This window comes from Haliaeetus albicilla, unplaced genomic scaffold (genome assembly GCF_947461875.1).
Source record: "Haliaeetus albicilla unplaced genomic scaffold, bHalAlb1.1 scaffold_160, whole genome shotgun sequence".
NCBI lineage: Eukaryota > Metazoa > Chordata > Aves > Accipitriformes > Accipitridae > Haliaeetus > Haliaeetus albicilla.
In genome coordinates this window covers 39231-62703 of record NW_027212485.1, presented here as the reverse complement: position 1 = coordinate 62703, position 23473 = coordinate 39231, and the positions used below count along the sequence as shown (strand labels likewise).

The 23473-nt window shown below is 52.1% G+C and overlaps 3 long non-coding RNA genes across 3 annotated transcripts; all 3 read left to right on the top strand.

Moving 5' to 3' along the window:
• Positions 1 to 230: 230 nt before the first annotated feature.
• Positions 231 to 2839, top strand: LOC138684205 (uncharacterized). Its single transcript, XR_011323573.1, has 3 exons — positions 231 to 489; positions 1015 to 1073; positions 2817 to 2839. It is a non-coding gene; the product is annotated as an uncharacterized lncRNA (long non-coding RNA).
• A 1349-nt stretch (positions 2840 to 4188) lies between these two features.
• On the top strand, positions 4189 to 5601 carry LOC138684206 (uncharacterized). Its single transcript, XR_011323574.1, has 2 exons — positions 4189 to 4231; positions 5178 to 5601. It is a non-coding gene; the product is annotated as an uncharacterized lncRNA (long non-coding RNA).
• Positions 5602 to 20471: 14870 nt separating this feature from the next.
• On the top strand, positions 20472 to 23087 carry LOC138684204 (uncharacterized). Its single transcript, XR_011323572.1, has 3 exons — positions 20472 to 20737; positions 21263 to 21321; positions 23065 to 23087. It is a non-coding gene; the product is annotated as an uncharacterized lncRNA (long non-coding RNA).
• Positions 23088 to 23473: the final 386 nt, after the last annotated feature.

Below are 23473 nucleotides of genomic sequence, written 5' to 3'. Positions count from 1 at the left end.
AAAGCGGGAGCCGGCTTGGCTGGTTTTGCAGGCGGGTGGGAGGGTGTTGGGGGCTGCGGGGGGAAGCGGGGGGCGGGCAGGGTGCGTGGACCCTCCCCGGAGATGGGGGTCTGGTTGTGTCGGACGCCGAAGTTTGGGAGTCCGGCACGCAGCAGGCCGAACTCAACATCTGTGATGGTCTGTGGGGGGGAAGGGCGCTTTTCAGACCCCACGTGCCCTCTTTGAGTCCAGCTCTTCTTTCTGCGCTGCTCAGAATAGTTGTTAAGTAATTAATCGCGCAAACTAACGAATATTTATTCGGCGTGTAACTCTGATGTTTAATCCCAATGCTCCAGTTTTGACAGCAGTTGATATACAACCTTATGGAAAGCCCAGACCGTTGCACGTAGCTGGAGCTTGTAAGGAGAAGCAGCTGAAATCAGCCGGAGCTTCAGCGCGGAGCTGGGGCTTCAACGAGCCAGAACTGTAGCAAGCGGGAGCTGGAACGAGGCGGGGTGTCCGCTGTCTGGAGCGTGCATTAGCCAGAGGCAAAAGTACCTGCGGCTGTAAGGAGCAGGAGGCGCGATTAGCTGGAGCGTCTTTTCGCTGGAGCGTCCGTCGGCCGGACTGCGCTCCCAGCACGGCGGAAGAGCGGCCGGGCGCAGGCAGGGCTGTCCGCAGCAAGCTGCTCCGAGCGGCAGGGAGGCGAGTTGTCCTTCTGCCAGCGGGGAGCCCGGCCTCTTCCCTCGGGCATGCAATCCACACCGCGCTCCTCTCTCTGCGTGGAGGGTCTCTCCCGGTCCGTTCCCGCGGGCAGAAGCGAGGTGGGGGTCCCCCGTCTCTCCTGGGGCAGCCCCCCCCGCGAGGGGGCGCGGGCGAGGTGTCGTCGTCCCCTCGGTACCGGGCAAAGGGGAGAGAAACCGGCCGGCGGGAGCTCCTGGGGTGCAGAGCCCTTCCGGCAGAATCCTCCCCTGTCTTTCCACCGTTGGCTGGGTGTGACGAGCAGGTTCATTTCTTTGTTTCCTCTTCTCCCAGCGTCACCTTCCGCGTCACACGAAGAAAATCCTGCGTGGTCAATTCCGCTTGCTGCTCAGGTAATCGCACGTGTCGGGCTGGGGGAGCGGAGAGAAACACTTGCGAGTTCGAGGGCACTACAGATGCTCCACGTTAAACCCACAGAGAAGGCAAATTTGCTGCTAGTGCAGAAAAGCTGATGGAAAAATTGCTGTTCACAGATCGTGCCCTGTTCCTGAACTGGTCCCTTGATGTGTTTTTGTTTCAGGGGAAAGAATGAAATTTCCTGTCTGGTAAATTCAGAGCTGCCTGTTAGCTTCTTCAGGGTCGAGTGTTTCTCTTCTCTCTGTTCATACTGATTTGATGGGCAAGTTGGAAATAGCCTTTTACTTTTTTATGTATAACTGAATTTTTAGGAATATGTGGTGTCCCCGTAGTTCATTTTGGAGCACCTAGATGCCAGTAGAAATGTAATGAGCGAAACATGATGGGAACTGGTACTTCAACTTGATTTTTATTTGGGGTTTTTTTCTTTCCTTCCCCATGAAGAGTGTTGATGGCATGTTGTCCCGTGGGACAATCCCCATTCCGTTCAGCGGAGTCTTCAGTCTAGGACTTTTAAGTGGAAAAAATTTGTCCTTCCAAAAAGGGACTAGTCATTCCTAGGACCGAGGCATAGACTTGGAGAGTCGCTTAAGTACGTGATCGGAATGAAAGCCAACTTTCAGTTGATGTTGCTGCTGTTGGTCTTTGCTTTCATTGATTTCTCCACCACTCCCTCGTGGTTGGGAGCTCTGAATCGTAATGTTTTTCGGTCTCTAACACATTTCCACCCCCACCCCCCAAAAAAAGGAGAGGCAGTGTCTAAAAGTTAATTAGTTTCCTCACAAATGCGTGAGCAAATAAAATTTGAGTTATGATGATTAAAACCATAAAAATGACACCAGTCTTGCAGATCTGGACTATTTCGGAACAGGCATTCATCACACGCAGAAGTCGTCAGGGTACGTACGGATCACCTGCGCTTCATGCTCTGACAAGACAAAATGCTGAGGCAGGGATGAGCTCTGAAAGAAGAAGAAAGAGAAAAAAAAAAAAGGCGGCTACAGGGTCACGGTTTTGTTTTGTTGTTGTTTGATTTTAGAGAGTGCAATATTGACTGGTGCCAGCCTGCAGAGCTCTTGTGCTGCCTGAGCTCTCCTTCTCTTTCGTGGCTGTAATTGTCGTTTGGATAATTGTAGAAGAGCAATTAAGTTACTTGCCTCTGTGAATGTGCTGGTAATACCAGGAAGGCAAATGCTTGAACCAGTAGTGAATAACTTGGCGACGAGTAGAATTTCTGAAGGAAGAACAGCAGCAGCAACAGGAAGCAAATAGCAAGTGACCAAAAACTCGCGCGCGTCAAAGGCATCAAAGCTTTCTTGCCGAACGTTGTTTGGCAATATGTTCCAAATGGCTTTTTTTGGTAAACGTAAATTTTCAGGAAGTTCAGGGCTCTGTGTGGCAAAACGTGTCCCTCTGCGTACGCGTCCTGCTACGTAAGTAGCATGGGTCAGTGGCAAGTCCAGTGGCAGGGCTGCTGTGCCCTACTCTCGACGTTGCCGTGGTAGTGTTGCGGTATTTAGACCTTCACGGACGGGCCGAGGAACGGAAGGAGAATGCCCGTTTTCTGTACGGGCTCAGAATGCCGACCCTTTTGTCTGCCTGCCGCTCCCCTGTGCGTGAGATGAAGCTGTTTTATTTTTCTCCCTTGTTCCTGGTCTAAATATTTCTGGAGCTGTCGCTGCTGTGGGTTTGCAATTGGCGTTACTGCGTTTTTGTAGCGGTCTAGCGATGGGTCGTTTCTGCTGTGGCGAAGCGTCGAGATACGGTTTTCGGTTTAAAGCGTCAGAAACTACGTTCACGGAAACCGGTAACTCGCGGCGTAGGGGAAACCGATCTGGCGCGTGCAGCTGTGCTCGCAGGGCTGCTCGGTGGCTCCTCATCAAAACGGCAGGCTGTGTGCGTGGACATCCGTAGGGTTGCGCTCTGGGTCCGAGAGCGTTAACGTATTTTTGCTGTTGGAAGATGGAATGGAGCGTGTGCCTGTTAAATCTCAGGGCGGTCAAAAGCTAGGAGGGACCCTGAGCGGGTTTGGTGGCACAACTGCGGTTTTAAAAGATCTTGACCGTTTGGAGCAACGGCCTGGAAAAAATGATTCCTTTTTTGCAACGAGGCAGTTCGCAAGGACAGATGTGTTGCTGTGCTCTTTAGCAAAACTACTCAACTTGCGACGTATAGGGTGATGAAGCCTCGGCTATACTAAGGCTTGAGAAAATGTATGTAGGTCTCTATGTCTGTCACCTGCGTGTATCTAGGAAAGTGAGTTCTAGTGAAAGTAAAGTTGCCAATGAGTCAAAAAAGAAAGGGAAAAACAAAAAAGGCACGGTTGTCTGAAAAAATGCAAAAGCTCTAGTGGCCTGTGTCAACAACTGTACCGAAGGTGACGCAAAAATACTTTTTCCTCCGCTCAGTCGTACTGTCTTCGCCAACCTTCACAAAAAAAAAAAAAGGCAGCTTTGGATTCCTACCCAGCTTTGTGCTAATGTTTTTTTTTCTTCTCTCAGCTGGATGTCAGCTGGCACCGTTTCGCCCTGGTTGCCCTTTCTTCTGCCGTGACGGTAGGAGACAGATGGAAAGATTCCGTAGTGGCCTGCAAGTACAAGGTACGCCTACGATGTGTGTCTGCATTTTTCCAAAGGTACTTGCGGTATGGACTTTAACGTTGAGAGTGTGCCAACTCTCCTTCTACTTTTTTTTACATGAAATATTTTAACACAAATACTAAAAGTACGTTCTGTTCCGGAGCATGTTACACCTATACAAAGTTTACTTCCCTCAGTTTATTTTCTCTTCCTGAAAGCATAATCTTCTGTTGCTGTGTGCTTGCTAGTAAATGATACTGTGAAAATAATTTTGTACTAAAAGAGGGAAGAAACTGTTCGTAAGAGTTCAGCTGTTCAGAAGAAACAGACTTTGTTTTCACGATAAAAGCTTTATGCTTTTACAGTCAATGATTTTTTTTTTTTTTAAATATCTTATAGTAGTACTCAAAAACGTTAACGGAGATCATTAGCATCTGTACTAAAAGCAGTCAAGGTCAAAGAAGAGACGTGGACAAAACAGGACAAACGGGCGTCGCATCTGTGCGTTGTCCAGGCTTTCCCAGGAAGCATTAGCAGCCTTGTAACTAGTGACAGTGAGTCCTGAGGTGTTTTTGATGAGTTACTGCTTCAGTAATGTATTTTTTCCTTTAACCTACAGTGTGTAATTTTGACTTCAGTTGGAAAGAGGTTTTCCAAAATGGAAGTCTTTCTCTCTCAAAGAAATTTTGTTTTGTGAACTTCCCATCAGAGTGGATCTTCAGAGGTGATCGACTTGACAGTAGAAGTCATCAGTAACGAGACTTTTCACTCTCTTTAAAAAAAGAAAAAAAAAAGAAAAAAGTCAATTTCCTTCCAAAGACCCAAGCGCAGCCCATCTTCCTAAAGTTGATGGCATCACTGGTCTTTGGTTTCTCAGTTGTAACAGTCGAGATCACATGAAAACGTGTTGCTCTGCATGCTTCGGTACTGCCAAAAGCATTAGGGAATCCGCCAGTCCTTTTTGGTAGTCTGAGGTATTGCAGCACTGGGGATTTTACAAATTGACTTGCATTGTTTAAACTGTAACTGCCAAATAGCTGTAGTATATGATGTTAGGTGTATGTAAGCAGTTAGGTATTTTTCTAAATGTTTAAAAAGAGAGGCAACTGAATGTTATGGGGATTTTTTCCTGATGTTTTGACGGAGTGCTCTGAAGTACTTTCTTTCTGTCTGGCTTTCAATGGTGTGTTTCCCTGGCAGTTCAGTAGCACCTCTCTTGGGCAGCTCAGCTGGCCAGGTGTCCCTCCGCGTTCTGTAAAACGCACAAAAACCCCTAGTCACGTTATAACTGTGTACTTTGGAGAGAGATAATTTAATGGTATGAATTCAGAGCTGTGCAAGTTAAGGTAATGGAAAAGGAAAAATCAAATACTTTTACAGTATAAGTATTTTTATTGGACGTATATAAACATGGGCACACCTTTTTAGTGTAGAGTGAATTATTGAGATTTATTCTTTATTTTTCATTTTGCTCTTTGGAGTTTTCCACTTCACTTTCAGCTTTATTCACCAAACAAGCAAGATGCAAAGCGGCAGCAGCAGGAGCGCAAGGGCTGTAGCTGTTGGGGTGGATCCGTAAGCGTAGATTCTGATTGCGTACGACCTCGTCCCGCAGCCTCCCAGGGTTATCTCCCTGCAGCAGTGCTGTAAGGAAGGGAGGAGACGTTTTCCAGCACCGGCAAGAGTGTTTACTTGTATGCTAAGAAGGTGTTCAAAATGGTATCGATTAGCCTAAATGCTGATTTTAAGTGTTCAAATAGCTCTTAACTTTTAAAGGAGGTGGTGTATTTCGAGCTGACCTGTTTACCTGGAATCCTCCTTTAGCTCAGCGACTCTTCTTGTGCACCCCCAGCCTCTGCTGGCAGGGCGGTATGAGAAGCTGGAAGGTCCTTGACTTAGTATAAACACTGCTTAGCAACAACTACAGCATCGGTGTGTTGTCAACATTATTCTCATCCTAAATCCAAAATGGCCCTGTACCAGCTACTCAGAAGAAAATGAACTTTATTCCAGCCGAAACCAGGACAACCCCAAACCCTCTGATTCTGGGACTGCAACGGAAAAAACCAAACGACTTTGGGACTCCTGGGAAAGCCAAATGCGCCTGGATTTGTGCAGCTGGAAAGCAAAAAACCCACCCCATTTTCATGCACAAACCCACAACCAAAAGATCACCCCTTTTTATGTTGTGGGAAAGCACTGAAACACACCCCAAACGGAGTATTTTGAAAAAGCAAAAAACTCCCCCGTTAGGGGAAGATTGGGGATGAAGCACAAGCAGTTTGAGGGGCGTTGCTGGGGGTCCTCCCAGCGTGGATGATCTGGTGTGGATGCTCTGTTGCGGGTTATCCCAGGTGAGTTACCTGCTGTGGATCATCCTGGGTGGACTCCCTGGGGTAGGTCATCCCCACCCATGTCCCCCCATGCACCTCTGTACCCTCACCTACCCTCTCCCCGGCGTGTGTTTCTCCCCCATATATGCTCCCCGCTGCTTCAGCCCGCCCCCTTCACCCATTCAAGTTTTTAACCCACGCGAGTTGTTTCCCCCCGCATCCCCTGCTCTTCTATCTCCTGTCCCCCGCCCCGGCTTCCTTTCCCTCTTCCGTACTCCACCCACCCCCCACCCCCCCCACCCCCATCATCCGTCAGGCTCCAGACCCCTGGCATGCTGCCTGCACCCCATTCTCTGTCATTTTTTTTCTTCTTTTCCTTACAAGTTGTTGTTGTTTCTTTTAAAGGATTAAACTGTTTTCGTTTCAAGCCACGAGTTTTCTCCCTTTCGCCCTTCCGATTGTCTCCCCGTCCCACTGGGGGCGGGGGAGCGAGTGAGCGGTCGCGTGGGGCTTTGTTGCTGGCTGGCGTTAAACCACGACACGAGGTGAGTTGCAAGCCCTGCCTGGCTAATGCTGGAGGCTCTCTGTGTTCCTCCTGCCATCCTGACGGGCCGTCCTTGTTCTTCATTGCCGCTTTATAGCGAGCGCCTCTCGCGCTGTAAGCGGCAGTAGTACTGGGGCCGCGCAGGTACTGCGTGTTGCAGGCAGCAAAGGGCAATTGTGACGCTTGCTGGCGGGAGCGGCAAGGAGTGCGGAGCCACGCTCCTGTAGGGAGCAAAGACGGAACCTCGAGGGCTCTACGGTCATCTGCTGAGGACTACTAATATCCCGACAGGCCTCTTTGCTTTCCCTGCTTCACGTCTGATTACTTTGCACGCCGGAGGGCGGGGCGGTAAGTAACACCGTGCAGCGTCTCTTCGATCAGAGACAAGCCCCGCACAAGAAGCCTTGCGTGCGTGCAGGATTAGGAGAGCGGAGTTCCGATAGCACAGAGGTGAGGAAAGGTGCGCCCACCCCAACTGAGCCCCAGGGTCGCCAGGGTATCGCTCGCTTGCAGGTGGGCCGCTCGCCTCTGGTGCGCTGGGACACGGCGTTTCCTGCTGGACAGAGCTGCCCCTCTGGCAGAAAGCAGCTTTGGGTCTCTTGTGGCCTGCCTTCAGGCTGTCACCTGAACCAGGTGTTATGTTTGGGTTTTTTTTTTTAAATCTCTCGCCAGCAGCTGTTGACTGGCTGCTTTCACTCCCGCAACCCTGATGCCACATGCAGAGGGATACAGCAGTCCCTGGGGCTTGCTCCAGGGGACCACCCCACCCCACCCCCCCCCCCCCGCCGTTTGCAGGTCCCTGTGCTGCTTCTCCTCTCTAGATAATGGGGTGGGGGGGCAGGGACAGAAGCGACCACCCGAGTTGTCTGTTGTTTGCACTTGACTGCTGTAAACGCTCCAGGCACTCGGGTGCTTTTTGGAACGGAGGCGATGAAGATGACGGCCCGGGCTGCGAGTGGGGAAAGGGCAGGGCAATGTAAGCCCTGTGCCCCCAGTAAGTAGTTGCCGCCTGTGGCTGGTCTCTGCTGGGCTGAGCTGTCAGTCATCCCTCATCCAGCTGCTGCTCAGAAGAGGATCGTTACGGGGATGCGGATGCTGCTGCCCGGTGACCGAAGGTGGGAACTGGCGTTGGGGAGGGGCGCATGCGCGGTGGCGTGTGTCGGTGGGAATCCAGCTGTGGCCGGGCAACCGAGACGCGGTACAGCAGCTCGACAGCTGCGCATGCGCGGCGGCGCGTTGAGGGCGCTCGCCGCTGTTGCCGGGCAACCGAAGCACGACACGGCGCATCGGCAAGGGCGCATGCGCGGCGGCCCGGTTTAAGGCGCTCCTGCTGTTGCCTAGCAACCGAAACGCTTTACGGCTGCTCGGCAACGGCGCGTGCGCTGCTGCCCGTCTACCGCGCTCGCTGCTGTTGCCTGGCAACCAAAGCGCGACACGACGCCTCCGCAATCGCGCATGCGCGGCGGCGCGGTTTACGGCCTCCTGCTGTTGCCTAGCAACCAAAAGGTGTTACGGCAGCTCGGCAACCGCGCATGTGCGTTGGCGCGTTTGCGACACTGGCCACTGTTGCCCGGCAACCGAAGCGCGGCGCCTCGGCAACCGCGCATGCGCGGCGGCGCGGTTTACGGCGCTCCTGCTGTCGCCTGGCAACCGAAACGCGGCCCTGGCGTTCGGGAGCCGCGCATGCGCGATGGCGCCTTTTGCCGCCCTCCTGCTGTTGCCTAGCTACCAAAACGCGGTACGGCAGCTCGGAGCCGCGCATGCGCGGTGGCGGCGCGTTTCGCCAGCGCTCTCTTCCGCCACCTATTGAACAGACTTCGGTACTGCAGCTGGGCCGCCGCCCATGCGCGCTGGCGCCTTGTGCCAAGCGCTCGCCGCTGCCACCTCGCGGCCAATGTTCGGTACTGCAGCTCGGAGGCTGCGAGGGCGCGGGGCTGCCGCTGTCCTGCACGTGCCGTCCGACGGTAACGGCAGTGCGGCACCGGCGGGAGGCGCCGCCGCGCTCCTTGCTTCCTCCCGGTGACGAACCGCCGCCGGCAAGGAAAGCTTGCACGGGCTCTCTGCCTGGCCTCCCTCTCCTCGCGGCGCGGGAGCACAAAGGGACAGGCGGGGCGCTGACCGGCTGCGGGCAGGCGCTGCTGCGGCTGAAGCTGGAGAGGCCGGAGAAAGGTAGAGAAGAAGAAATGGAAGGCTGGCCGGCCAGCAGCTGCCCCCCACTGCAGGCAAGAGAGAGCCTGCCTCTCCGCGTGTGGAAGGATCCCTCTTCGTAGTCCGCAGCAGGTCAGACCGCCGAGGTGCACCGCAGGGTCCGTACCCAGCACCGACGGTGCGGTACGGCCACGTAGCGTGCGAGCGAGCGAGGCTCCGTGCCTAGGAGGCCTCGTCCTGCAAGACCTATGAGACACGTGTTCTCCTAGGGGGAGGACGGCCGCGCCGCCGGAGTTACAGAAGAGGAGGGCAGCGGGAGAGGAGCAGAAAGAAGCGTCTGAACTGGCAAATTCTCCTGGCGGTGCCAAGAACAAGAGCTGTGGTGAGCCCCGGGCCCTCGGGGCCCTGTCTCCCCTCTTCCGCGTTCTGGTCCCTCCCTGCCCCTCCCCTGGTCCCCTCTCTTTCCCACACCGCTGCCTTTTTTTTTTTTTTTTTTTTTTTCCTTTTCCTCCCTTGTACCCCTGATACTGAAAAGCCGGTCGAAGAAACTCCCTAAGACTCGTTTTGGAGTTTTAGAAAGCAGGCATTCTTCATTGCAGCGCTGGATGCACGGGGGATAGTTGCACCTAGCGTGCATGGCACAAACAGGTTACACAGAATAACTAATTGCATGTTAATCAGATTAGTATACATATACGTAAAAACGATGGCAACCGATTATCGTAGTACTGCCTACATCCGATCACGCGCAATGAAGGATCCATTTGAGACGAAGGGCTGCTTTTGCAACCAGCGACCCATCTGAAGTTCTTGGTGGCTGTCCCTGAAGTCTTTATTCTTGTCCTTGTTCTTTGATCTTGAAGCTTAACGCAGTTTCAATCACATGTGGTCAGTTTCAGCATTGTTCTCATCTAGCGTACAGGAACATGTAGTCATAAGAGCAAAGAACTGCAAAACTTAGGAGTACCTACCTCTGCTAGTTAATTGCTTGGCTATACTTTTGTCTATTGTTTCAATCGTAGTGTTAGTATAAGATTTCTAATAATTATTTACCAAATCTCACTTTTGCAGTCACCTAGCAGCAAACCAGTTTCCACAGCTGGTACAAAATATTAAAACCATCCCAATATTTAGACGTGCCATACAGAACGTATGGAAATAGGCTATCAGAGGTGTCCGAGGGGCAGAGGGAGCGCCAGGGGGCGCCACGAGACCCGGAGCAGACTCGCTGGCAGGACTCGATAGGCACGCGACTGACTGAATAAACGCTGGCCGCCCGTCCCCTTTGCCCTCCGGGCTGCGTTTGCGCTCCCTTTGCACGAGGCGAGGGGCCGTGAGGGAGCCCAGGGGAGGAGGAGGTGAGGCGCTGGGGGGGGGGGTCGGGCCATGCCCCCACCCCATTCCTGCTGGGCTCCAGCTGTTGCAAATATTCTGGTAAAGAAATCAAAATTTAATCCCATAGAAGAGTTAGGTTTGATTAAGAAGTAAAATTGTGAAGCATAACGTATAGGATCGTTAAGTTTGAAACGTAGCCATAGAAACTTTAGGAACTGTGTTCGCGTGACTCTAGGAACCTTAATATTGTTAAAGTTTGAAGTAGCTAACCCTAGAAACCTCACCAGGAAGTTACTGGTTTTTCTACGTTCTGTTTCAGGAAACTAAGGAAACCGTCGTGGACACCAGTTTGCTGCTTGGAAACCCCCTTACCCTTCCCATCTCGATTTGAGTATCGAAGGTTCCAGTCAGCAGAGCTAAGTGTAACTGACCAATGATTGTTTTTAAATAAGAATATTGATAAGGTTATATAATCAAAGGACCGATCATTATAAAGGTTAAATTTAAGAACGAGCAGAGTATGCATTTTTACGGAAGGAGCTTAGGTAACAATGACCTGACAAGAAAAGTCTGTAAAAACCGATGGATTTTGATACTAAGCGGGACACGCCTTTGGAGGAGCGATCCCCCGTGTCCCCAGCGCTGCGATAAACAAAGTGCCTGCTTCTTAACTTCACGTTGGTGTTAAGGAGTTTTATTCCGGATTTCGGTAGCGGTTTCGGCGACCCAGATGGGACCTTGCGAGTGAGACTGGACGAGATCGAGTGTCGATCGAACTCCGGCCGGCACCGAGGTATTCTCGGGGAGAACCATCACCCTCGACTCGCAAAGCTCCTCGCAGCGTTCCCTGGAAAAAAGGTAAGGCGCTGCTTCTTTGGAATTGGTTTGGAAAGCCCGCCCGTGAGGCGCGGCGAAAGCTTCGCAGGGTTGGGGCTTGGAGGGTACCCGTCTGCAGCGGAAGCCTAGGCGTCTGCCTGTAAGTCATATTGCTGGGTTGGACTTTGTGTATTATTTGGGACAATTGTCATTTGCGTTTCTTTGGTATTTGGTATTTGAATGTATATAAGTATAATGGCATTAGCAAAATTGTTTAAGAATAAGAGTGCAGGAAATAGAACTGCTGATGAAAAGTTACCAAAAACATCACCGTTGGGACGTTTATTGGCACATTGGGGTGAATTGCAGGAAAAATGGTAAACAAACAGAACTTTGAGTTACAATACTATATTGCAGTTACTGTTGTTTTGTAGGAGAGAGAGTAAATGGAATAAAGTGCCATACGTAGATTTGTTCTTTTTAAGTGAACGTATCTGACGGGGACCGGAGGGGAGTCTCCCAGCACAACCTCTGGTTACAGCTAAACTGGGAGAACAGAAAATTGAATTTGAATTGACACTCGAGTCACCTTTTCAGTTTTAAATACCTTAGAGGGAGAGTTGAGTTTTGAAGAAATTGGTGGTGTCGGCGCAACAAGTGAACGAGCAACTAGACCCTTCTTTAAATCTTTAACAATGAAATTAGGAAAGCAACGGGTCACTCAGCAGTTTTTGTATGTGCCAAATTCTCCTCAAATCCTGTTAAGGAGAGATCTATTTGAGAACTTAGAGGCAGAAATTAAATTTAAAAATGGAGAGATTAAAACTTTAATTCCAGAAACTAAACGTATCGAAGCAGTGGCTTTGTTGTTAACAGGACGGTTACCGACAGCAGAAGATTATACCAGTCAAAGTATAATGCTGTAATTCCAATCGTCTGGACCGGGAAGTTCCTGGTAAATCCAAAAAGCAGAACCTGTGAGAGTTGATTTAAAGCCAGGATCGAATCCGGTAAGAATTAAACGATAGCCCTTAAAACCGGAAAGTCGGAAAGGGTTAGTAATGGTAATACAAAAATTTTTAAGATACAAATTGTTAATAGAATGTGAATCCAGATATAACACCCCGATCTTGCCTGTTAAAAGGCTAATGAAAAAGATGATAGATTAGTTCAAGACCTCCTCAGAGCAATAAATCAAATAGTACAAGATATTCATCCGGTAGTAGCAAATCCTTATACTTTGTTAACAACCCTAACGGAGAAACAAGAATGGTTCACAGTGTTAGACGGAAAAGATGCCTTTTTCCGTATTCCCTTGGATCCCAATAGTCAAGAGGTTTTCGCTTTGGAATGGGAAAATCCTGAGACTGGGAGAAAAAACACAATATACGTGGACAGTCTTGCCTCAAGGCTTTAAGAATAGTCTTACCGTGTTTGGAAATCAATTGGCACGAGAATTAGGGATTTGGAAGAAAGAAAATAATCAAGAAATCTTGCTGAAATATATGGATGATCTGTTAATTGTAGCTGAGACGGAAGAACAACGCACAAAGTTAACTATTCACTTTTTGAACTTTTGGGGAATCAGTGGATATCGAGTGTCAAAAGAAAAAAAACCAAATAACCCAGAAAGAAGAAACTTATTTGAGTTTTAAAATCCTAAAAGGACAGAGACAATTGGGAACTGAGAGAAAAGAGGCAATTTGTCGCCTCCCCGAACCTAAGACTAAAACAATGAATGACGAGCATTTCCGGGAATGGTTGAGTGGTGTCACCTGTAGATTATAAATTGTGGCTTGCTGGCCCGACCTCTATAGGAGCAGCTCAAAACCTCAAACAACGGATTGGACCGATGCCGAGAAAGCTACTTTCCAAGAATGGAAACAGGCTGTAATAGGGGTGCCAGCCCTAGGCCTGCCAGATCTCACAAAGACACTTGAACTTTTTGCTCATGAAAGAAGAGGTATAGCTCTGGGTATCCTGGCCCAATATTTAGGGCCAAGTGGGCGAGCCGTGGCCTACTTCTCGAAGCGAGTAGGTAACGTGAGTCTGGGATGCTCTGGTCGTCCGAGAGCCGTCGCTGCAACTGCGCTACTGATCCAGGAAGCTCGTAAGTTCACCTGAGGACAAAGGATTAGAGGACAAAGGATTGCTGTACGTTTCCCATATGATAACTGCTGTGATAAAACAGAAAGGGGGGCACTGGTTATCCCCTAGCAGAATGCGGAAATACCAAGTGGCGTTGCTGGAACAAGAGGATGTTTACCTAAAAACTACTACCACCGTTAACCCTGTTGCATTTTCAGCAACTGATCAAGTTAAAGGAGAACTGGAACGTGACTGCTTGCAGACAATCGAAAGAGTTTACTCCAGCTGACTGGACCTCTGAGATGTGCCGCTAGAAGAAACAGATTGGGAACTATATGCCGACGGAAGCGGTTCCATCTGTGAAGGAAAACGTTTATCAAGATAGACAATAACTACCGAGGAGGTAATTGCGTTGCCAACTTTGCCTTCGACGATATCTGCCCAAAAGGCTGAATCGATAGCTCTTATTCGAGCTCTGGAACTAAGTCAAGGAAAGCGAGTCAACACTTGGACAGACTCAAAGTACGCTTTTGGAGTGGTACGTGCACACGGAGCGATACGGAGAGAAAGAGGACCGTTATCTGCACGAGGAACCGCCATTCAGCGCGCAGAACAAATACCGAAATGGTGAGAAACCGTTCAAAAACCAACAGCAGTCACGATAATGCACTGCAAAGCACATCAGTTAGGTAAGACCGGTCCTAACGCAGGTAACCGACTGGCTGATAAAGCTGCTAAAGAGGCTGCGGAAAAAGGCATCCTAGCACTAGTTCCAGAGAAAAGTATAAAATTGCCTAAAGAAACTCCAAATTATAACGAAAAAGATGAAGAATTAATTATTAGATTGCAGGCTAACAAAATGAAACAGGATAGGCTGTAACACCGACAGGTCAAATAATAGTCCCACCCACAATAATAAGAGAAATTGCCCGAGCTGAACATCACAAAGTCTATTGGGGAACAGAAAGTGAAATACGACAAAGATTGTTTAAACAATTAGAAGCGGATGTGAAATTTATATATAAAAATATCCCCGAATCAGTAATAAGATCATCTTTGGGATTATGAAATAAGGAAATTTTTTAGGAGAATATTAGCAACTTGATTTTATAGAATTGCCTTGAAAAGAAGGATATATCCTAGTTTGAGTTGATATCTTTACTGGGTGGCCCGAGGCTTTCCCTTGTCGCACCAACAAAGCAAGGGAAGCGCTCAAAGTCTTGCTCAAAGAGATAATACCAAAATACGGGGTGCCTGTAGGAATGTCATCTGACAATGGCCCTCATTTTATAGCAAAGATTGTGAGACAAGTTGAGCAAAGTATTATCTATAGATTGAGACTATCACACCCCATATAGACCACAAGCAAGTGGGGGGGGAGAGAGACAGAGAGAGAGAGAATGAACTATACCCGTAAGCAACAGTCGAGTAAAATTTGTCAGGAAACCTCACTCCTCACATGGGTTAGAGCATTACCCATGGCTCTATTAAGAATCAGAGTATAGCCAGAAGAGAAAGAAAATTTAAGTCGTTATGAAATGTTGTATGAAAGACCATATCAGGAGTCCTATGTTCTGAGTATCTTGAGTGCCTTTGGAGATATGTTTTTAAAAGGCGTTATGATTTCTTGAAGCAATTCTTTTCAAGAACTTTGTCAGTAGGTCTCCACAGCTGGACCCTTAGAATTGGACGTAGCAGCGCATCCCTTCCGACCAGGAGACTGAATACATATATAAAATCACTGAGAAGCGGAAAGGACCGTATCGAGTCATTTTAACAACCCTTATAGCAGTAAAGGTCTGGGAGAAGAACCTTGGCTTCATTATTCAAGAATAAAGAAAGCACCAACAAGAAACCGGAAGTCTAAAGAAACTGGCCCTTTAAAACTGAAAACCTATAAGTAAGTTTCACGTTATCTGTTTGGGAAAACAGCTGTGTAAAGTTGATAATGTTGGGGTTGCTATTAGGAATATTGTCGAGGGCAATAATCTTTTTGTGTGTTTAGAGGGCGTATGCATTTTTTTTGAGGGGTTCTAAACATGAGATAAACAAAATGAAACAATTATTGTTTGAGCTATTAATCTTGAGATTAACCGTTTTTGTAATTTGGATTAAAAAAAAAAAAAATCTAGTTTTGTAACTGATTCAAAGTTTTGTAAAGACACAAAACTTAACCTCAGTAACAGCCTGCCTTCCGATTCCAAAGTCAGATGAAAATCTAGTTCCGTGGAGAATACTGACATTGAATTTAACCAAAACTTGAGAAAAGATGCAGAACAATGAGAATCATTTTAGCAAATTAAATGGGATGGATTTAAAAGGCAATTTTTTTTTTTGAATTTGAAAGAAGGAATTGTAGCGTTGTGAATTATAACATTACCAAAGCATCCACCTCATGGACAAAAGAATTCATTTAATCGCCCTTCGGGAGAAACTTGTACAAGCACCCCTTGGGGCTGTCAGTTGCCAAAACCGTAGAGACAAGTGCAAAAAGGAACTTGGGATCATATTGAAAATATAAAACGATGTCTAGAATTTACTGGAGTTCCAGGATCCTTGTTAGAGCCACCCAGAGTCGGGACCATCTATGGAAATTTAGACTGGTTTAGACAACCAGAGAAAAATCACAGATCCTAAACAGAGCTGAGTGAAGGTTTATACTTGCAGCTCTTCTGACCCCAAACTCCAAAGACTTTCTCTAGTAGCTAAAGCTCCAAGATGGGGATGTATTTGTAGAAAGTATAATAATATTTGACATGATCTTTGGTCCCCTCTTAATAACGGAAAAAATTTAGCTTGGAGTTGACTGTATTAAAGGACAGGCGAAAAGTTCAGGCTTAACTGTTTGGGTGACTAGTGATGATATATGATCCACTCACCTTTTCATGAAGGAGAAAGGCAACTCGTGGACTTTAGACTTAATAACTCTATCCTCTCTCTGGAAGAAATCTCCCTTGTGGCCTCGCTGGTGGACCTGGGTAAATGGAAAAGATGATACCTGGCAATGGCCAAGTCTTAGAACTAAAATCAGAGGGGTATTAAAATCTGTATTTTGACCCCAGTTAACACCTCTTCCCCATCAGCTGACTCTTGACATCTTTCATTCAATCAAGGAAGTGCCTGCTGCTTAAGTTCACACTGGTGTTGAGGAGTTTTGTTCCGGATTTGGGTACCACAGCTGCGGGCCGGGGCTGGAGGAGCCGCAGGTGCGGGCGGTGAGGCTGATGGGGACGGCTGCTCCCTGGCCAGGGGGGGCTGCCGGGGGAGGGGCCGGGGCGGGGCCGGTGGGAGCCCAGGCAGGAGCGGAGCGGAGCGGAGTGGAGCGGCGGCCGGGGTGCGGCTGCCCCTCGGGAGAAGGTGAGCGGGGCCGGGCGCCCCTCGGACCGCGAACGTCGGAGGCGGGGGTGGCCCGGGGGAGGTGGGGGCCGCCTGTGCCGAGGCCGAGCCCTGGGGACTCACGGGGGGGCTGGGAGCACGTGCGCGCGGGGGGGGGCTCACAGGACGGCTGGGAGCACGTGCGCGCGGGGGGGGGTGGGGGGGGGCTCACAGCGCGGCTGTGAGCACGCGCGCGCGGGGGGGGGGGGGGTGAGCACGTGAGCGCGCGGGGGGGTGCTCACCGGGCCCCGTGGCGGGGCTGCGCAGTCGGCCGGCGGGTTCCGGGGAAAGCCCCGAGGAGGACGGCGGGGTCCGTGTCGGACGCACGGAGCGGTAGCGGGGCCGCGCCGTGCCGTGCCGAAGCGGCGGCGGCGGCGGGCGCTGCCCGGAGCCGGGCGGGGGGTGCCGCGCCGTGCCGGAGCGGCGGCGGCGGCGGGCGCTGCCCGGAGGCGGAGCCGGGCGGCGAAAGCGCGCCGGAGCTGCCCGGAGCGGCGCTGGGGGCTCGGCGGGAACTGCGGCTGCGCCGGCGTGGGGGTGAGCGGAAACGGAAGCGGCGTCCCCTCGGGGTCAGGCAGCGGGGCAGGCTGCCTCCCGGGGCATGCCGGGAGCTGTAGTTTTCGCGGACTCGGCGGCCGGGCGGCAGCGTGGCTCTCGGGCGCGGCGTAGTCCTGGCTGCCGCCGCGGCCCCCGGAGTCCGACCAGGTCAGCCTCAGGAGCGTTGCCGGTTTCGCGTGGTTTTCCGCGGGCTTCCCGCTGCGCCCGCTCCCCGACCAGCCGTGCGGACGCGCCTCCCGGGCGCATGCGCCGTCCTGCGCGTGGGGCAGCCCGGCGTTCGCTCGCCGGCTCTGACCCCTCCGGCGCATGCGCGGTCCCTGGGAGCAGCGTGGTGGCGCGCAGGGCGGGGGTCTCAGCGGCAGCGGGCGAGCGCCGGGACCGCGGGTGAGGCGAGCGATCCCCTCCGGCGGGGGCGGTGGCGGGGGGTGCCTCCTGGCCGCGCGGGGCTGGCGGGACGGGAAGCTGCGAAGCGGCCGCCGCGGCAGGCTCCCGGTCCGCCGGAGGCGAGCCGGGCCAGGGCAGCGGCGGGCAGTTCCCCGAGAGCCGATAGAAGGGAAGAGGGGACGGAGGCGGGCACCCCCCAGGCGCGGCCAGCGGGCGCCTCCCCGAGTCGCCGGAGCTCCCCCGGCGCCTTCGCTCGGCCCGTGCGGCTGCCCCCAGCTCCAGCCCCTCCCCTGAAGCCTGTGCTGTAGCCGCAGGCAGCCCCCGAGCCCTGTCGTGAGGGCAGCAAGCTGGCCCTGCGATGTTCTCGAGTCTCCCTGAACGTGGCTGCCGTTAGCAGCGGCGCGGGGAACGAGCGGCGTCTGCGGAAGCCCCTGCGGAAGGAGGGGCTCCGGCCAGGGTCGAGCTACGGTAATAACGGTCACTGCTGCCTCTTTCCCTCTCCCAGAGGCCACGCTGTGAGTGCGGTTGTCCGTTCGTCCCCGGGGATGCCGTTGACTGCAGCAGCCTCAGGCTTGCGTGGGCTGTCTCTGCCTGGCCTCCCTCTCCTCGAGGCGCGGGAGCACAGAGGGACAGGCGGAGCGCTTACTGGCTGTGGACGGGAGCTGCTGAAGCCGGAGAGGCCGCAGAAAGGTAAAGAAGAAGAAACGGAAGGCCATCTGGCTGGCAGCTGCCTCCCGCTGCAGCCAAGAGAGAGCCTGCCTCTCTGGGTGTGGGAGGATCCCGCCTCGTAGTCCACAGCAGGTCAGACCGCCAGGGTCTGTATGCATGACCAGCAGCGCGGTACGGCCACGTAGTGAGCGAGCGAGCGAGCGAGGCTACGTGTCTAGGAGGCCTCATCTCGTAAGAGCTGCGAGGCGCTCGCGTGTTCCGTTATGTGGAGGACAGCCAAGCGACTGGAGTTACGGAAGACCAAGGGAGGAGAGAAGGAGAAAGAAGCGTCTGAACTGGCAAGGTCTCCTGGCAGCTCCAAGAGCAAGAGCTGTGGTGAGTCCTGGGCCCTCGGGGCCCTGTCGCTCCTCTTGTGCCTCCCGGTCCCTCCCTCCCCCTCTCCTGACCCCCTCGCTTTCTCATGCTGCTGTGACGTTTGTTTGTTTGTTTGTTTATTTTGCTTCCCTGTGCCTCCTCTCTTCTGTCTATTCTCTTGTCCTGCTCCCTCTTCCTCCCCCCCTTCCTCTCTCTCTCTCTCATTCGACTGCCCCCCTTTCTTTTTCTCTCTGCGTTCTTGTCCTGCTCCCTCTCCCTCTCCCCCCGCCCCATCCCCGTCTTTGTCCTGCAGCCAGTCGCTGTTTTTTCCTTTTCCATCTCCTTGTCCTGATCTGCATCCGCCTCTTTCCCCGCCTCCCAATTTCTCTGGCCTGTTGCCCTGGCGTTCTTTTCCTCTCTGCGCCTGTACGTGCCGCTCTGTGTCCCTGCCTTCCTATCTCTCTTCTTCCTACTTTCTGTTTCTATCCCTTTGTCTTGCTCGCTGTTGCTGTTTATTTTTGTCATTCTGGATCCCACTGTCCCCGTCCTCCCTCCTGTTCATCTCTTACTCTCTGTGACCCTTTGTGCTGCTTCCTGCCCCTTTTTTATTCACCCTCCTTCTCTCTGCAGGGTTCCTGATACCTCTCTTTCTAAGTTTCCCACCCCCCTGTGCTTCTCACGGTCTCTGTCTCTGTCAGTCTCTCTCTCTCTCTCTCTCTCTCCCCCCCCCCTTCTCATTCCCATTGTTCTTGTCTGTCACGCTGTCTTGCTTCCTGTCCCGTCGTTTCTCGCTGTATCCCTTTGTCCCGCTCCCTGCTCGCATTCGTATTCCTCTCTGTCCTGAGGACCGTCCCAGTTTTTTATCTCCGTCCTGCCGCTGTCCTGATTTTTCCTTCTCTGCCATGTTCCCTGTCCCTTTTTCTGTCTCTTTTCCTCTGTCCCTGCTGCTTATTTCTCCATCTCTGTCCAGACCCCTGTCCCTTCCCCCCCCGCCCCGCCTTGCTGTTCCTCTGCCTTGCTTTCTTCCGCTGCCTTTTCTGTCTGTCTTTCTCTGCCCCGTTCCCTCTCCCGCCCTTTCTAACTGTGTCCGCCTGTCCAGCTAGCTGTCGCTTCTTTCTTTTTTCTGTTCCTCAGTACTTTTTTCTTTTTCCGTATCTCTCTCCCGCTGCCCATCGCAGTTGGTTTTTTCCCCTCCGATGCTGGCCTGCTCTTTGTCCCTTTTGTCTCTCTGTGTCCTTCTGTCATGCTCCCTGTGTCTATTTAATCCCTTCATCTCTGTCCTGCAGCCCGTCGCTACTTTTTTTTTTCCTCTTCCGTCCCTTCGTCCTGCTCCCCGTCCTTGTCTCTCTTTCCCTTGGTTCTGCCTCCCGTCCTTTTTTCCTTTCTTGCTCCATCTCTCTGTCCTGCTCCCTATCCCTCCCGCGCTCTCTCTGTTTCTGCGTCCTTCTCCTTGCCTTTCCCCACGGTGTCCGTCTTGTACCCTCTTTGGTTTTCTTGTTTTCTGGGTGGCTGGGCCCGGCTACCCGCGGGGGTGCTTCGGCTGGGGGGTTTGGGGTGGGGGCCTGGCCGTGCCGGTGATGGCGGGGAAATAAAGCCTGAAACGGCAATCGTGAAGCGACGCCCTGCCTGTGCTGGGGCTGCCCCGCAGAGGCGTGGGGCCGGGCCCTCCGCAGGTCCCGAGCACTCCCCGAAACTACGTGTGGGGCCCCGGGGGTGCAGGGCTGTGGGGTGGCTACGCTCAGCGTCGCCCGTGGGCACTGCAGGGTCAGAAACGGAGAACAAGTTTTCTGTTCCTGGGGCTTGACAACAGGCTCGCGTGGCTGATGTGGGGGCTCGGAAACAGACCGAGCTGCGCGGCTTTGGGCCCAGAAACAGAGGTCCGGCCCTGCGTGTTTGGGCCTTGAGAACGGGCTCAGCAGCCGGGTTTTTTGGCTCCCAAATGGGCCCCGAGTCAGCTGGTGCGGGGTCCAAAAGCGGGAGCCGGCTTGGCTGGTTTTGCAGGCGGGTGGGAGGGTGTTGGGGGCTGCGGGGGGAAGCGGGGGGCGGGCAGGGTGCGTGGACCCTCCCCGGAGATGGGGGTCTGGTTGTGTCGGACGCCGAAGTTTGGGAGTCCGGCACGCAGCAGGCCGAACTCAACATCTGTGATGGTCTGTGGGGGGGAAGGGCGCTTTTCAGACCCCACGTGCCCTCTTTGAGTCCAGCTCTTCTTTCTGCGCTGCTCAGAATAGTTGTTAAGTAATTAATCGCGCAAACTAACGAATATTTATTCGGCGTGTAACTCTGATGTTTAATCCCAATGCTCCAGTTTTGACAGCAGTTGATATACAACCTTATGGAAAGCCCAGACCGTTGCACGTAGCTGGAGCTTGTAAGGAGAAGCAGCTGAAATCAGCCGGAGCTTCAGCGCGGAGCTGGGGCTTCAACGAGCCAGAACTGTAGCAAGCGGGAGCTGGAACGAGGCGGGGTGTCCGCTGTCTGGAGCGTGCATTAGCCAGAGGCAAAAGTACCTGCGGCTGTAAGGAGCAGGAGGCGCGATTAGCTGGAGCGTCTTTTCGCTGGAGCGTCCGTCGGCCGGACTGCGCTCCCAGCACGGCGGAAGAGCGGCCGGGCGCAGGCAGGGCTGTCCGCAGCAAGCTGCTCCGAGCGGCAGGGAGGCGAGTTGTCCTTCTGCCAGCGGGGAGCCCGGCCTCTTCCCTCGGGCATGCAATCCACACCGCGCTCCTCTCTCTGCGTGGAGGGTCTCTCCCGGTCCGTTCCCGCGGGCAGAAGCGAGGTGGGGGTCCCCCGTCTCTCCTGGGGCAGCCCCCCCCGCGAGGGGGCGCGGGCGAGGTGTCGTCGTCCCCTCGGTACCGGGCAAAGGGGAGAGAAACCGGCCGGCGGGAGCTCCTGGGGTGCAGAGCCCTTCCGGCAGAATCCTCCCCTGTCTTTCCACCGTTGGCTGGGTGTGACGAGCAGGTTCATTTCTTTGTTTCCTCTTCTCCCAGCGTCACCTTCCGCGTCACACGAAGAAAATCCTGCGTGGTCAATTCCGCTTGCTGCTCAGGTAATCGCACGTGTCGGGCTGGGGGAGCGGAGAGAAACACTTGCGAGTTCGAGGGCACTACAGATGCTCCACGTTAAACCCACAGAGAAGGCAAATTTGCTGCTAGTGCAGAAAAGCTGATGGAAAAATTGCTGTTCACAGATCGTGCCCTGTTCCTGAACTGGTCCCTTGATGTGTTTTTGTTTCAGGGGAAAGAATGAAATTTCCTGTCTGGTAAATTCAGAGCTGCCTGTTAGCTTCTTCAGGGTCGAGTGTTTCTCTTCTCTCTGTTCATACTGATTTGATGGGCAAGTTGGAAATAGCCTTTTACTTTTTTATGTATAACTGAATTTTTAGGAATATGTGGTGTCCCCGTAGTTCATTTTGGAGCACCTAGATGCCAGTAGAAATGTAATGAGCGAAACATGATGGGAACTGGTACTTCAACTTGATTTTTATTTGGGGTTTTTTTCTTTCCTTCCCCATGAAGAGTGTTGATGGCATGTTGTCCCGTGGGACAATCCCCATTCCGTTCAGCGGAGTCTTCAGTCTAGGACTTTTAAGTGGAAAAAATTTGTCCTTCCAAAAAGGGACTAGTCATTCCTAGGACCGAGGCATAGACTTGGAGAGTCGCTTAAGTACGTGATCGGAATGAAAGCCAACTTTCAGTTGATGTTGCTGCTGTTGGTCTTTGCTTTCATTGATTTCTCCACCACTCCCTCGTGGTTGGGAGCTCTGAATCGTAATGTTTTTCGGTCTCTAACACATTTCCACCCCCACCCCCCAAAAAAAGGAGAGGCAGTGTCTAAAAGTTAATTAGTTTCCTCACAAATGCGTGAGCAAATAAAATTTGAGTTATGATGATTAAAACCATAAAAATGACACCAGTCTTGCAGATCTGGACTATTTCGGAACAGGCATTCATCACACGCAGAAGTCGTCAGGGTACGTACGGATCACCTGCGCTTCATGCTCTGACAAGACAAAATGCTGAGGCAGGGATGAGCTCTGAAAGAAGAAGAAAGAGAAAAAAAAAAAAGGCGGCTACAGGGTCACGGTTTTGTTTTGTTGTTGTTTGATTTTAGAGAGTGCAATATTGACTGGTGCCAGCCTGCAGAGCTCTTGTGCTGCCTGAGCTCTCCTTCTCTTTCGTGGCTGTAATTGTCGTTTGGATAATTGTAGAAGAGCAATTAAGTTACTTGCCTCTGTGAATGTGCTGGTAATACCAGGAAGGCAAATGCTTGAACCAGTAGTGAATAACTTGGCGACGAGTAGAATTTCTGAAGGAAGAACAGCAGCAGCAACAGGAAGCAAATAGCAAGTGACCAAAAACTCGCGCGCGTCAAAGGCATCAAAGCTTTCTTGCCGAACGTTGTTTGGCAATATGTTCCAAATGGCTTTTTTTGGTAAACGTAAATTTTCAGGAAGTTCAGGGCTCTGTGTGGCAAAACGTGTCCCTCTGCGTACGCGTCCTGCTACGTAAGTAGCATGGGTCAGTGGCAAGTCCAGTGGCAGGGCTGCTGTGCCCTACTCTCGACGTTGCCGTGGTAGTGTTGCGGTATTTAGACCTTCACGGACGGGCCGAGGAACGGAAGGAGAATGCCCGTTTTCTGTACGGGCTCAGAATGCCGACCCTTTTGTCTGCCTGCCGCTCCCCTGTGCGTGAGATGAAGCTGTTTTATTTTTCTCCCTTGTTCCTGGTCTAAATATTTCTGGAGCTGTCGCTGCTGTGGGTTTGCAATTGGCGTTACTGCGTTTTTGTAGCGGTCTAGCGATGGGTCGTTTCTGCTGTGGCGAAGCGTCGAGATACGGTTTTCGGTTTAAAGCGTCAGAAACTACGTTCACGGAAACCGGTAACTCGCGGCGTAGGGGAAACCGATCTGGCGCGTGCAGCTGTGCTCGCAGGGCTGCTCGGTGGCTCCTCATCAAAACGGCAGGCTGTGTGCGTGGACATCCGTAGGGTTGCGCTCTGGGTCCGAGAGCGTTAACGTATTTTTGCTGTTGGAAGATGGAATGGAGCGTGTGCCTGTTAAATCTCAGGGCGGTCAAAAGCTAGGAGGGACCCTGAGCGGGTTTGGTGGCACAACTGCGGTTTTAAAAGATCTTGACCGTTTGGAGCAACGGCCTGGAAAAAATGATTCCTTTTTTGCAACGAGGCAGTTCGCAAGGACAG